We start from the raw sequence: 13,786 nt of genomic DNA on the forward strand, positions 1-13,786 counted from the left end.
TCTGGCAACCCCCGTCATACCATTTCCTAAAGGCTCCCCTCTCCAGACCTGGCGTGAATTCTTTGTTGTTATATAGGGGCGTGAAGGGGGACGGAAACGTTGTGATTTCCCAATGTTTTACCAACTTATGCGAATTATCCGCTACTAGTTTTGCGATAGAGCTCTCATACTCATGTTCCGGTCGATGTTGCTTTGGTAGCCACAAGACCTACCTTAAGTCATGTTTTGTTACCGCTCTGTCCATCTTGTGCCAGTGCTTCTCTTCTCCCTCATGGAGCCATTCCCCGATTACCCCAAGTTGGGTTGCCTCATAGTATTGTGTAAAAAAAAATTGGGTAGGGCTAGACCCCCCCCTCTGTCCTCGGGGATGTAAGTTGTTGCCTGCTCACCCTTGCTCTTTTACCCTCCCATATGAACTCATTTGTTATGGTTTGAAGCTCCCTGAAAAAGCTTGCCGGGACTACGTGGGGGATAGCCTGGAATAGGCAAAGCAGCCGTGGAAGCACGACCATTTTTATTGCCGCCAGTCTGCCAAGCCAGGAAATCCGAAGATTCCTCCACCTGAGGAGGTCCTCCTTAATACCCCTTATCAGCGGGGGATAGTTCGCTGCATACCACTCTGTGAGTGTTGGTGTTATCTTTACTCCCATATACATGATTTCCCCTCCCTGGGCGGCAGGCAAATGGCGTTGTCCCTCTTAGCTGTTCTCTCTCCTCTTTCCCCAGTGTCAGGCTCATTAGTTTGGATTTTCCCATATTGATGCTTAATCCCGACGCCTCTCCATATTCCTCTAGTAATAACCTACTGCACTACTTGATTCGTAGGGGTTAGTGAGGGTAAGCAGCATATCGTCTGCGAAAGCTGCCACTTTGTGCTGTCTGCCTCCAAATGGGATACCCTGGATATCCTCTGTTTCTCGAATAGCTTGGAGTAAGGGTTCCAGGTAGATGGCGTACAGAAGCGGAGATAGAGGGCAGCCCTGTTTTGTTCCCCTTTGCAGCTTGAATGATAGTGATGTCATGCCGTTTACTATAATCCGCGCTTGGGGGCCCTCATAATTCGCCTTTACCATTTGCAGGTAGCTGCCACGGAGCCCCATCTTTTCCATGGTTTTAAAGAGGAACAACCACTCTACCCGTTTGACCGCTTTTTCGGCATCCAGTGATAGCAGGACTGCTGGGGTGTTTGTTTTGTCCACTTTTTCTAGAAGGTGTGCCAGCCTCCTTATGTTATCTGCCGTTTGCCTGCCTCTGATAAATCCTGCCTGGTCCTGATGTATCAAGTCCGGTAGGAGCCCTTCTAGTCTATTGGCCAACATTTTTGTGTATATTTTAGCGTCCACATTAATGAGTGCTATCGGTCTATAGGATGCTCTTTCCCCGGGGTCCTTGCCTGGTTTCTGTATTAGGGTGATTTTGGCTTCTTTCGTGGATGTGGCTATTTGGCCTCTATCCTTAAATGAGTTGAAGAGGTGAGTCAGTTGTGGTGCCAGTATCCCCGCAAATGTTTTATAGAAAGACCCTGAGTAGCCATCGGGGCCCGGTGCTTTGCCCGGGGGAAACTTCGCAATGACCCCCCTCACCTCGTCCTCCATTATTTCTTGATGTATGGTGTTCTGGGCTTCCCTGCTTATTACCTGTAGCCTTATCTTTTCCAGAAACTCCTCCTGCACCTAGGCCTGGGATCCTGTGACGTGTATAGCGTCTCATAAAAATTGACCATGCTCTCCTGAATGCCCTTAAGTTCTGTGTTTCTTTCACCTGTCTCTGTTTTTAGGGCGGTGATTATGTTTCTCGACATCGCCCCCCGAAGGAGACTTGCCAGTAGGGTGTCAGCCTCGTTTGCTTTCGCGTAGTATTTTTGTCTTACATAAAGTAGGGCCCCTTCTGCTTTTAGTCCGCAGGATCCCTAGTTGACCTATTGCCCTTCTATATTCCCTCTGGTTGTTTCTGCTGGGTACCTCTGCTACCTTTTTCCTCGCTGCTTCTACTTCTGCCTCCAGCTGTATCTCCAGGGCCTGAAGCTGTTTATGTCTGTTTGCTTTGGCTGCTATGAGTTCCCCCCTCATTGTGGCTTTAAACGCGTCCCATTTAGTGTCTTCCCCCATGTCACTCCTTTTGTTATTCTCAAAGAACTGTCTCATCTTTTCCTCTAACTTTTCCCTAAGCACATGGTCCCTCATTAAGTGTTCCGGGTATTTCCATCTCCAAATTCCCCCTCTTCCATTTCCCAGTTCCAGTTGCATTGATATTACTTTATGGTCTGCTATACCCATGGGGCCAACCTCGATTTCCTTGACTCTACCCATCAATTCCGCTGAAATCCATATATGATCTATTCTTGATAGCGTCCCATGGACTTCTGAAAGGAAAGTGTATCCCTCTGCATTTCCTTTAACTTCCCTCCACACGTCTTAGTCCCATGCCTGACATTCTCTCCCTTAGTTCTGGCAAAGCCACAGCTCCCCCTCCCGTTCCTTTTTTCCCTGATCTGTCTCTGGCTCTATCCCAGGCTATTATCAGGTCTCCCATTAAAATGATGTGCCCCCGTACTTGCTCCTCTAGTTTTCCTAGGATGGCCCGCAGAAATGCATCTTGTTCTGAATTGGGCACGTAGATAAACGCTATCGTGTACATCGCGCCTTCTTTGTCCCTTATGGTCCCCTCAACCCTGAAGTTTGCTGTACTTCGGATGGCCAAGGGCACCCCCCCCTGATTTTGTCGCCCCTGCTGCCTGGAGTATTTGGTCATATCCCCTTAACCTAAGTCAGCTCTGGTCCTTGTGGAGTAAATGGGTCTCTTGTAGCCCCAGGAATTCTGGCTTTTCCCTTTTCGTAAAGAGCTCTATCTTTTTCCTCTTCAGCGGGGAATTCAGACCCCTAACATTATGGGTCACCCACTTGAATGTAAATTTCTCGGTTTTCCCCTCTCCGTGTAAACCCCTCGACTATTGCCCTTCCTCCAGTATCTTGGTCATAGACCCTGGGTCGGACTATGATTGCCCGCTTCGTTCCCTGGTAGGCACCTTTTCGTCCCTCCTCCCTCTCATCCCCCCCTCCCTGAAGCCCCTTTCCTTGGGACTTCCCGCCCCCCCCTCCTCTCGGGCAACATCGCCCTCACCAATCCCATGACGTTTGCTCCTCACTCCTCCAACCCTCTTTGTGCACCTTTCTATCCACCACCCTGTTAATCTTATACCCACTCCAGGTTATTCCCCATTGGACTCTGCCCTCTATTTCGTAGCTGTTTCCTTGCCCCTTTCCTCCCCGGCGGGGCCCTGTGGTGCAGGTCTCCTTCTCCCCTCTCCCACGATTGTCCACTCCCATGGTCTAGGTCTCGTCCCTCTTCCCGTCTCCGGCGATTTCTCTATGCTGGCAAACTCCTGGTCTTGTTTCAGCTCAATGTGTAGGATGTCCGCCCCTTCTTGCATCGTAGTTATTCTCCTCTGCATGCCGGCCCAGTCAAATAACAAGCCGAATGGGAAGGTCCACTTGTATTTGATCCCTTGCTCTTTGAGTTTCGCAGTTACTGTCCCATCTGACTTCGTTTAAGTAGGGTGCTATTAGCCAAGTCTTGGCATACTTCAATTTGTTGACCTTTATGTAGTATCGGATCTTTCTGTCTGGCTGCCCTCAGGACCGCCTCCTTTTGTGCATATCTCACAAAGGCAGTTCGAACATCTCTAGGTCTGCTGTTCTGATTTCTATTTAGGCAGCCAACTCTATGCACCCTGTCCAGCTCCATCTTGTCTGGGGTAGCCTCCCCCAGCAGGTCGGCATATATTTCCTGGATTGTTTCCTTTAAGTCTCTGTCAGTCACAGATTCCGGCAACAACTTCAGCCTAATGTTGATCCTTTGGGACCTATTTTCCAAGTCCTCCATACTAATCTCTAGGTTCCGCGTTGCCGTGTCCAGCCTCTCAATTGCTTCACTATTCTCCATTGTTTCTTTGCCCACTTCTTGTAGGCCTTTTTCTATGATATCGGTTCTCTTCCCCCAACTGGTCAACCTCCAGTTTAATTTCCGCCATCGCATGGTTTATATCTGTTCTTATTAGTTAAAATTGATCTTGAAATGTTCTAGCCAGTGTGGTTTGCAGGGTGAGCATCTCCCTGAGTAGATCTTGGCGGGAGATTTGTGCTGCTGGTCCCAATTCACTAGCCGGGTCCTGGCCTGTGGCCCCTTCTTCTTGTTCCCTGCGCTCTTCGCTGGCGTCTTTGTTCGCCCACATCGTTATGAGAGGGCCAGAGTTGTCCCCCTGCAGCAGTCCACATTAAATTTAATCTACTCTTGTTCTTGGCGGCCATAGTTGCGGGGCCTGGTATGTAATCGTTTATTATTTGTCTATGTGTGAGGGGTTAGGCCTCGGTTTATAGTTTCCTCTGACCCCCTTGTTCTAGGTCTAGGTTTGTCGTATGTCACTCTTGTGAGGTAGATGGAGGTATCAGGTTTTTATCTGAGACGGAGGATCCTGTCTCCCATCTCCTCCAGACTGCTCCTCAGTTCTTAGTAGGCGAGCCGAGGCCCTTACCCCCCTCTGATGTGGTCGCTATGTTGTTGCGTATTGCTGTTGTGCCCAATGAATGTTCCTTTATCATTAGTGGCTGTTTCTGGTGGCTAATGTAGGGGTAGCCAGCCCTATCTCCTGGACCTCTTTAATGCATTCACCCTATTGCCGATGGCTGTATATGTCGGCTCCTGGAGGGTAGGCGGATTCTCCTTAGAGGCTCAATACCTGCTTTCAGCATCAGGCGTTGGGGCACCCAAGAGCCTCCCCTCACTTGGCAATGTCCTCTAGGTGCCTCAAGGATACTTGTGCCTTTTGTGGGTCCTGGTGCAGGCCCCTTCCCTTGGGCCCTCAACTTTGTCCTTCCTCCTCTCCTCACTTATCCACCATATTCCTACGGCTAGGGGCGACGCCTCTCTGAGTCTTCGTGGGTCTTTGTTGCTACCTTTGCCTCTGTGCTTTTCTATGTTTCCATCACTTCTGCTAGGGACCCTGATCGGGGCGACTGATGCCCCAGCACTCCCTGCTGTTGCTCTGTATCCTGATGCTGGGGTACTCTTCGGCACGATCGAGTGCTGGGGGTACAGTTCTCCTTACTTCCTCGTGGGGAGCCCTCTCGTCGTGGTCCTTCCTCCTTTATTGCCACCCAGGGGGAATCCGGCGGGGCCCCCGCCTTCCCCGATTGCTTGAGGCCTGATGTTTGTTCCCCTGTTGCTCCCTGGCCCTCCCGGTGGTGAGTTCTCCCCCCTCCAGGCCGGGGTCTGCTGTTTGTGAGGGTATGGCCCTCTGCTCCCACGTTTGTCGGTACTCTTAATCGCTCTGAGGGACCTCCGGATGACGCAAGTCCACTCTCTGGAGGATCCCGCCTGCTATATGCTGCTTACGGATTGCCCACCATGACGGAGGTTCCGCTGTTGCTTCCCACTCCAGGCCTGGCTGTTCCTGCCCAGCTGCTCCTCAGTACAAATGGCCCCTGACCCTCTGCTTGTTTAGCCCGGTAAGTTTTCCCCCCTCCGGGTCCGGTCCTGTGCGCTCCCGGACAGCTCCTTGTCTGACCTTTGTTCCCGGGGCCGCCTATCCCCACTGCTGGGCTCCTCTCTGCCTCCTCGCCTGGCGTGCAGGGGTTCCCTGTGCCTGGCGCACCGCTTCCCCGTAGGTGGTCCCCCTCAAGCCTCGGCGCTGCTGCTCCTCCCCTGGGGTCCTCCTCCGCTTCTCCGCCCTTAGCGTCTTCTTGGGTGAGTCGGCCCTGCTTTTGGGAGGCCCGTTGCATGCATTCTGGATCCTCTCCACCCGCTTTCCTCGGGTCTAGTGGAACGCCTGCTGGGGGCTTGTTGGTGCTCGCGTCAACCCCAGAGCACCCGGTCTCTTGTTCTCCAGCCCGTCTCAGCCCCCGCAGCCCGTTAGTGCCTCGCAGGGCTCTGTGGCTATTCCACCGCCGTCTCCAGTGGTGCACCTCCTGTCGTCGGGTAGCCTGCCCACCCTTTTCGGCTGGGTGCTGGGCTCTACAAGGGCCGCCTTGTCCTGGCGGGTGGTCTCACTGGCCCATCGTTCCTAATGCCTCAGCCGGGCTCTCCCCCCCCCTTGTATAGCATCTGCGCCGCCTTTCCAGGCTGAGTCTATGCCTGTTTTTTATCTCTGCTTTTTTCCCCTTGTTTGCTCCTTTATTTTCAGGATACTGACAACTGTTGCAGGGTGGTGGAACCGCCTGAAGTTGCTGGAGGGTTGCTGGAGTGCCGTCGACATGTCTATCAGGTGTCGGCAGCCATCTTGGAATGCACAATCTGCATTATTAATCCTTTTTAGGTCTATAACCTTATTTTGCTCAGTCCTTGTTTCTCTTACATATTTTTCATCTCAACTTTAAAGCTGGATTATTGTCCCCGTTTTCCATTTAATTCATTATCTTACTTATCGACTTTATTTCAGTTTAAAGAACCATAAAAACAGCATCGTAGATGGATTATCAAACAAGACCAAGCAAACAATTGATACGAATAAGCAATAAATACATACATGCTTACAACCTATTACATAAAATGCAAGACCATGTCAATTCCCAAAATCCAATAACTCATATATAACATGCATTCAACTGATATTTGTCGATATTTGTACTAAAAACATTAAAAACAACAAATAGCAATATAGTTCATAATAGAAATTTGTCAATCAACACAATGCTAAAATACAATAACTAAAATCTTGGACCTAAGACAATAGCAGCATTATAAAAAAGAATCCTTATGGCTATAATAGAAGTTGCCCATTACTACTTAACACAATCCTCCTAGGCCATACTATATGAATATACTTCGCGATGTGGTATAATGTTCTGGGGTCACCACATCTTCTCTAAAAATCCAAAGCCTCCGACACCCTCCTGAGCCCTTTTTGTCTGCATAATGGCAATAAGTACTTTGCCCTAAGATCGCTATACCTGGGGTAAGGCAACACAAAATGGAGAACCTTTTCATACTGAGCACCACAACACCAGCAAACAGAACTGCTTGCGGTAATACAATTTTTCGTGAATGAGGTCAACGCGCAAAAGTTCCTGCTCTGTCATCAAGTATCACACAAACCCAAATGTGCCCTTTACCTGCAGATAAAGCTGTCCACTGGAAAGTCTTGCACAGGAAGACACCAATACCAGCCTATAATAATCTCTGCAGGCACCTTTGATTACTTCCTTGCTGTCGGATCAGATACATACCGATTTTTCCTAGTATTGTTCGAGACCCAGGGTTGTGCATGTATTTTTGACATGCCTAAGCCACAGGCTCCCTTCACTGGGCAAAATGTGGACTAATAACTCCTTAAATATTTGGAACCCTCGTGTCGACCATATAAGTGACCATAAAAACAAGGGTTTAAAGGCCACTACAGACTCTATAGGGCACACACCACATTCTAAATGCAATGTGGCATTCAGAGTACTGCTTGGTTGTGACATATGTACTTCAAGAATGTATTTTCTGCCCCCAAGCTTGTAGACCTTTGACATCCCCAAATTTCTGCTCCATATAATGCTCCAGATAAAGCCTTACCCTGATAGAACTCTAAAACTGGTCTTCGTGCTCTTTTGGCATGCATACAATAAAACCTCTGGATTCCACTGCTATATTTAATTAAGGTGGTAGTGGCTTCGGAAACTTCGTCTCTCCACGTTGCATTCCCTGCAAAACACAGACACAGGTAGTTGCACATTGCAACGTGCTCTAACACCACCCCTTCTAATTCTAGGCGCAATTTCGTTTGTCTGACCCTTCTGCCTCTAAAAACCATTACTTTCGTCTCGATCATATTTGACACAAGTTTTTGACGCACTTTGCCTTATGGCCATAGGTGATGTTGGAGGCAAAACTGCGTCATCTGCAACAACAAAAAAAATATGGAAAACGAAGAGTATCAACCCTAGGTGGATCCATACCACTAGTTACCAGCACATCTATTAACCTGTTTATATAGATGCAGAAGAGAAGTGGAGCGAGCACACAGCCCTGCCTGACCCCACGTTGGACTTCAAATTTCCCTGAATTATCGCCACTCCTCCCCAACATAACAGAAGCACTATTCTTGCTATTATCTTGTTATCTTCTGTAGTGCTTGTTTTATTTTTCCAACTTTTTGCAGTTTGTTTAGGTTCTTTGGTTATGCACTTCTATTTATCCATTTCATTATCTTTTGTGTATTACTGGGAGGTACACACGGAACGTAGTCACAATATTTTGTTTAGGTCTATGATGTCATTACATAACGCGGAAGTCGGATCAGATATTTTATGAATGGGGGCCGTCTTGTACCGGTACACAAGGACGCTCGAGGTTCCTGTTGCAGACTAATATTAGTCTCTGTGCAAACTTCTGTGGTTTAAGGACATATGACACATTTCGGTGCGATCATTCTAATCCCATCTATTTTGTTACAGTTTACAGATCGGATATTGCTTTCTTTACTGCTGGTGTCATTTTAGGTCCTAAACAGTTATACCCAGTCACGTACTGTTTACAGTGTTGTTTTCATAATCTATTTGGGGCAGGCACTTTTTATGTTTTAACTTAATTTATTTTGGCTTATTATCAGGATCACTTCTGGAGTCAATGCACCACGCTTTTCTGTTAATGTGAATTACTTTTGAGAGATTATCTGTTTCGGTATGTATGTTTACATATTTGTTGTCTTAGTTTGTGGTAGATGTTCATGCACTTTATTTACACAGCTGTGGTTTGGTGAGATTAGGTGATATTTATTGGTTATCCATTCACTTATCTTGTTAAGTCTCATATTATTTTGCCTATGCAGAATTTTTTGTTCTTCATTGGTAACACAGGTAATCACTACTGACTGTGATAAAGATTGATTTTTAATTTTAATTTGGCATTAACTGCTTTTTACTTATTACTTTTTTGGGGGCATATAGCCTGGTTATGTTTGGTAAAAAAAACTGGTCAAACACATGCACATTTCACTTAAATGTAATTGACGTGCATGTTGAAAGTATATGTTAATGTAACTTCGACTGAATATCTTTGTTTTACATTGTTCTGCGTATTTCTTTTTGAATTTGTGCTCTTGAGAAAGGGTATACACCGAAACAAGTCAAGCTCATTATGATTTATAGGACACCAACTGCGGTTCATCCAATTTAGAGAAATGATTAGGCTTGGAACATTTATATTCATGCAGATTTATAAATTGGATGACACTGTTCATGTACTAACCCCTTCAGCACTTTCAAGATAAATCAATTGTATTTTTCTGGCTAATCCTTGGTGGATTAAAATAATGTTTACATTGGATTAGAACCAATTGTGCATAGAATAAACGGTATACAGACTCTATATAGGACTAGACCACAAGTTTTTGTAAGTGATGCAGTAAATGAAAGCTAATGGCTCCCGAGTGCGTGGAGTGTCATTGTGCCACTGTGTTGGTGAGTTCGAGGTCGCTTCCTTCTTACTGCTTTTCTCCATTGTGTTCACAGAGACTTCAGGTTCCTGTCGGCCCCACGCAGCAAATCTTTTTTGTGAATTGTTTGTAGAACGCCTGCTACTGTTTGGACACTTGCCGCTATAGCTGCATCTTTACGCAGCAAACAAGCTAAGTGTCGGGAGGGCACTTCTGAATGTGACCTACTAGTGTCTGTATCACCCGTTTTATCCAATGCCGCCTCAAATGAACGGACAACCGTAGCGAGTTGCAGATCTAAAGCTTCCAAGCAACCAAAAATTACAACCTTTTGCAATATAGTTGAGATACTGAACACTACTAAAAAAATCACGAACTATGGCCCAATCTGAGCAAAAATCTTCTACGCTGCTAAAAGGGCTGGTTGCTTGTTCTGTTACATCAGATCTTAGAAACTGAGACCAGGATACAAGTCCAGGGTCGCCTAACTTAATTGAGAGTGGGGGCATTACGAACACCAACACTGCTGTGACTCTAGAAATGGTCTCCTGCCTGAGCAGGATGACTCATTCTAGAAGAGTCATTCTTAAGGCTGTTCAGTGTCATGGGTGACCTAACCAGCAACGCTGACTTGTCCTTCACTACAAACATACAACTAGGACGACAGTGCCTAGTTCGCAGGAAGAACGGGCTCTGGATCAATTCAACAACACAACTTACCCTGAAAAATGTACAACTATGAACTTTTTCACACAAAAGAACATCCAAATAAGAAGAAAGTCGGATATCTTGCCAAATATTTATTCTCTAGGGTCGGCATTCTTATGGACTCTACATTTAATTTTAGAGTGGATTCTGTGCCTCTATGACAATATATAAAGACCTTGTTCAGGAAACCGCCTCAAAAATGGCCTTAGTGGACCGGAAAATACAAAAAGTACTAGATTACTCTATGATGGGGTGTGCCAAGCAGGCTCTCTCTCTAGGGTGCCTTTCAAGCTTGGAACCGCCTATCGACATAACTTCTACAACCATTCCGAGAATAACGACTCTAGTTTCGCTCCACTGTTAGACTATCAATTGAGACTAAGCGTGGCTCCAGTGTTATTTATTTCCCCAGGAGAAGCTAAGAGTTAAGAAGTGACAAACTACCACTTGCCATCTCGTGCTACTGGGATCTTCAACCGTAAAGGCAAAGCAAAAAAAAAAAACGTTAATTGACCAAGAAGTCCAAAAACCTACCTGCTCTTTAACTTGAATGAACGGAAATCCTCATTAAATTTTTTACGGCCCTTACCTTCAGACAGCGAGATTATTGACCTCAACACTCAACCCACTGGAGCTACCACGCTGCTGTCCCCGGTCGCCCTACTGTTAAGGTCTGTCAACCAACTATCGATCATAGGCAGACAACTGACAATAAAACTCAAATTACTACTTATCTGCATTTTACAAAAGATGCAGCTTTTGACCCCGTCATTCATTTTAATGACTTTGGTCCCATCACAGTTAACAGGGTGGGGACACCTAAGATCACTTTACCAGCTAACAATGCTTTGCCTCCTGTCTATTGGCCTGAAGCTCTTTCAGCAGCTCCTGACCCCTTGTCTTCCAAGCATTAACTTACAATCATCATTTATCTGCCATTATTGGTTGGGGAATCCTCACCCAGGTCAAGGGTGTTTGCCCATGAACCATAGTAAACTACTAGAAATCTTTCAAACCATTCTATCTTAGCGAGCCCTTCATGCAGGTGACATTGACTATGTAGCTTTCAGACCAAGGAAATGATCGCCTGGTCTGCTATTCCTACTCAAACTTAATTGCACGATTGGTTTTGGATGAATGTCCAACTTTGAGATCTTTGGGCTTCGACCTTTACGTGTTAAAAAAACAAGAGGCTGCACTGGATTTTTAATCTGTTCCTTCTACTGCCTCAAAAGAAGCCAGATCTGGCTCTGCGACGCAGGGGGTGTTCTGGTCAAATCGTTCAATCAACCAGCAACCATCAATCAACTACTCATTTGTTGAAAGACTGGTCTTGGTTGGTGGGCGGCATCAACATTTTTATTAACATGAGGGAGGTCCAGAATCATTCCTAACCCAACTTACTTTTTTATCTCCTCCTGGAGTACTTGTGGCCAGGTGAACCCGGCTAAATTCCTTTTGAGTTCTGACTTTAAGGACATACACTTTCATGCTACAAGAGACATGGGCTTGCAACATTTCGAAATTGGGGGGGTTCACGACATTCACCAAACCGGAAACTAGAGGCAAAATGCAGTGTCAGAGTGGGGGTTTGGCTATTGCATTCAATTAGAATTTGAGTATTAAATCACATAGTATCTATTCTTCCCATGAGGGCCGTTTAGCTGTTGGCATTTTCATAGAACCCGTTAACTTCGAAATTCTTATAATAAATCTATATTGGAACCCCTCCAGGTCGACTTTAGCCTCTATTCAATCTGCTGTGGCCTCAATAATCGAGGAGTGGCTGCAACAAGGCCTTCCCCACGCTGTAATTGTGGAGGCAGTAAAGACTTCAATTTGAATTGTGCAGAGGGTGCTAGGTTGACTATTCTTCTGCAGTACCCTTCCCCACTACTTCAACCAACATTATGCAAGGGGTCGACTGGGATTTGATCATGCTTGGGTGGGGGTTGTCACTTTCTCAATTGCAAAATACCTTGCCTTGGCACAGAGGGAATATGCATTCCTGGATTGACTATATCTATGTTTCTGATGAGCTTAGAAGTTCGTGTATTCCTATATTACATATACTACATGATCCTGCAATAGGTGATCACATTATTTTGCACTTCATCTGCCAAGTCCTTGTTGCTTTATGAGATGTACACCCTGCTCTGGCCATGTTATCTACCGATTGATCGGGGCGGAAAACTGTTAAATGGAACGAGTACTCTTGTCGAAACTTCTCAAGTTTACTATCCATTGCTATTAACAAGCTTACCCCATCCAATGGTGCTGTACTTCCTTCTTACCTTTCAGCAGCCACATTCTTTTTTTAAAACTTTCTTTATTCATTTTCATTAACCAAATACACAACTGATTAAAAATCACCCCCAGTTTATAGGCCCTCCCATCCCACCCTCCCAACAGACTAATAACATTACAGCCAAGCGTATGCATACATAATTATTTGCCAATATCACATATTAGGGAATTATACAGAACAATACGGGTCATCACCAAGTTTGCCAGGTGGCCCGAGTGGGGCCACAGGTAAGTGCTCCTATTCATGGTCTGGAGTAGATGCAGAGGATTGAGTTGCCACGGCGATGTCTGCCAGGTATTGTCCGAAAGGGGGCCAGTAGTCAAATGGGCGGCTGGGAGTGTGGAGGCGTATCTGATTTCCCTCTGTTCCGACAAGTTCATGTTTTCCAGCCACTTCGGGAATGGGGGAGGAGGGTGGTTTGGATCTCCCCCATGCTCTGGCAACAAGATAACTGGCCATCACTGAGGGCATGTGGAAGAGTTTCTTTTCAGTGCAGGAACCACCTTCAATCAGGGCTAGTAGCCAGAGTTTCGGGGAGTACACCCGCGATGAAGGGAGCATAGCATACATCGCTTCTTCTATACTTGACCAGAACGATCTGATGCAGGGACAGCACCATGGAACATGATAGAAGTCTGCAGAGTGAGCTCCACACCTCTTACAATCAGAAGATCTCTCAGGGAAGAGTCTACTCAGGGTAATGGGGGAGTAGTAAACCTGATGGATACATTTGTACTAAATAAGTCTATATCAACCGTTCAGGGATATATAACGGGTTTGCATGCAGGCAGACTTCCATTGGTCCTCGCTCAATGACTCCCCAAGAGCGGACTCCCATGTGCGTTTATACCTTTGAGTCTTTACCTTTTTCCCACTTCTAATTAATTTATAAATAGTGGATACTAGTTTCCTCGCGGACAGGGGTTGTGTGATGTAGCACAGAGCAGGGTGTGAAGGGGGGGCCAGGGGGAAGTCTGGCCATTTGTTCTTGAGGATACCCCCTGAGTCTGTAGTAGTGAAGCAAAGTCACAGCACTGTGCTCCCCCCTTAGCCTTGAGATCCTCCCAGAGTATAAAATGGTCATTATGTACAACGTTGCCGAGGGACCGCACACCCAGTGCTTGAAAATGTTCTCTAAAGGATCTTTCGTGAGTGAGTGGGACCCCTACTATGTTGCAGATTGGCAGACCAGGTAAATAGTAGGGAGTGGTCTCCAGCAGCTGGCAGATCCTATCCCAGGCCCTGCAGGTCACTGCTAGGGGCTGGACCTCCCCCTTCGGGGTGGGATCCCTGTGTCCCCATAGCAAGCCCATCAGCGCGTCTGGAGCGGTAATTACTGTTGCTAAATGAGTGTG

The 13,786-nt window shown here is 46.5% G+C and overlaps 1 protein-coding gene across 2 annotated transcripts in view; it reads right to left on the reverse strand.

Moving 5' to 3' along the window:
* The window catches only part of TDRD7 (tudor domain containing 7), a 2,843,905-nt gene that overhangs the window by 1,676,245 nt on the left and 1,153,874 nt on the right, over positions 1-13,786 (reverse strand). The window lies entirely within an intron of this gene.

This window comes from Ambystoma mexicanum, chromosome 6q (assembly GCF_040938575.1).
Source record: "Ambystoma mexicanum isolate Mex_15411 chromosome 6q, UKY_AmexF1_1, whole genome shotgun sequence".
NCBI classification, from domain to species: domain Eukaryota; kingdom Metazoa; phylum Chordata; class Amphibia; order Caudata; family Ambystomatidae; genus Ambystoma; species Ambystoma mexicanum.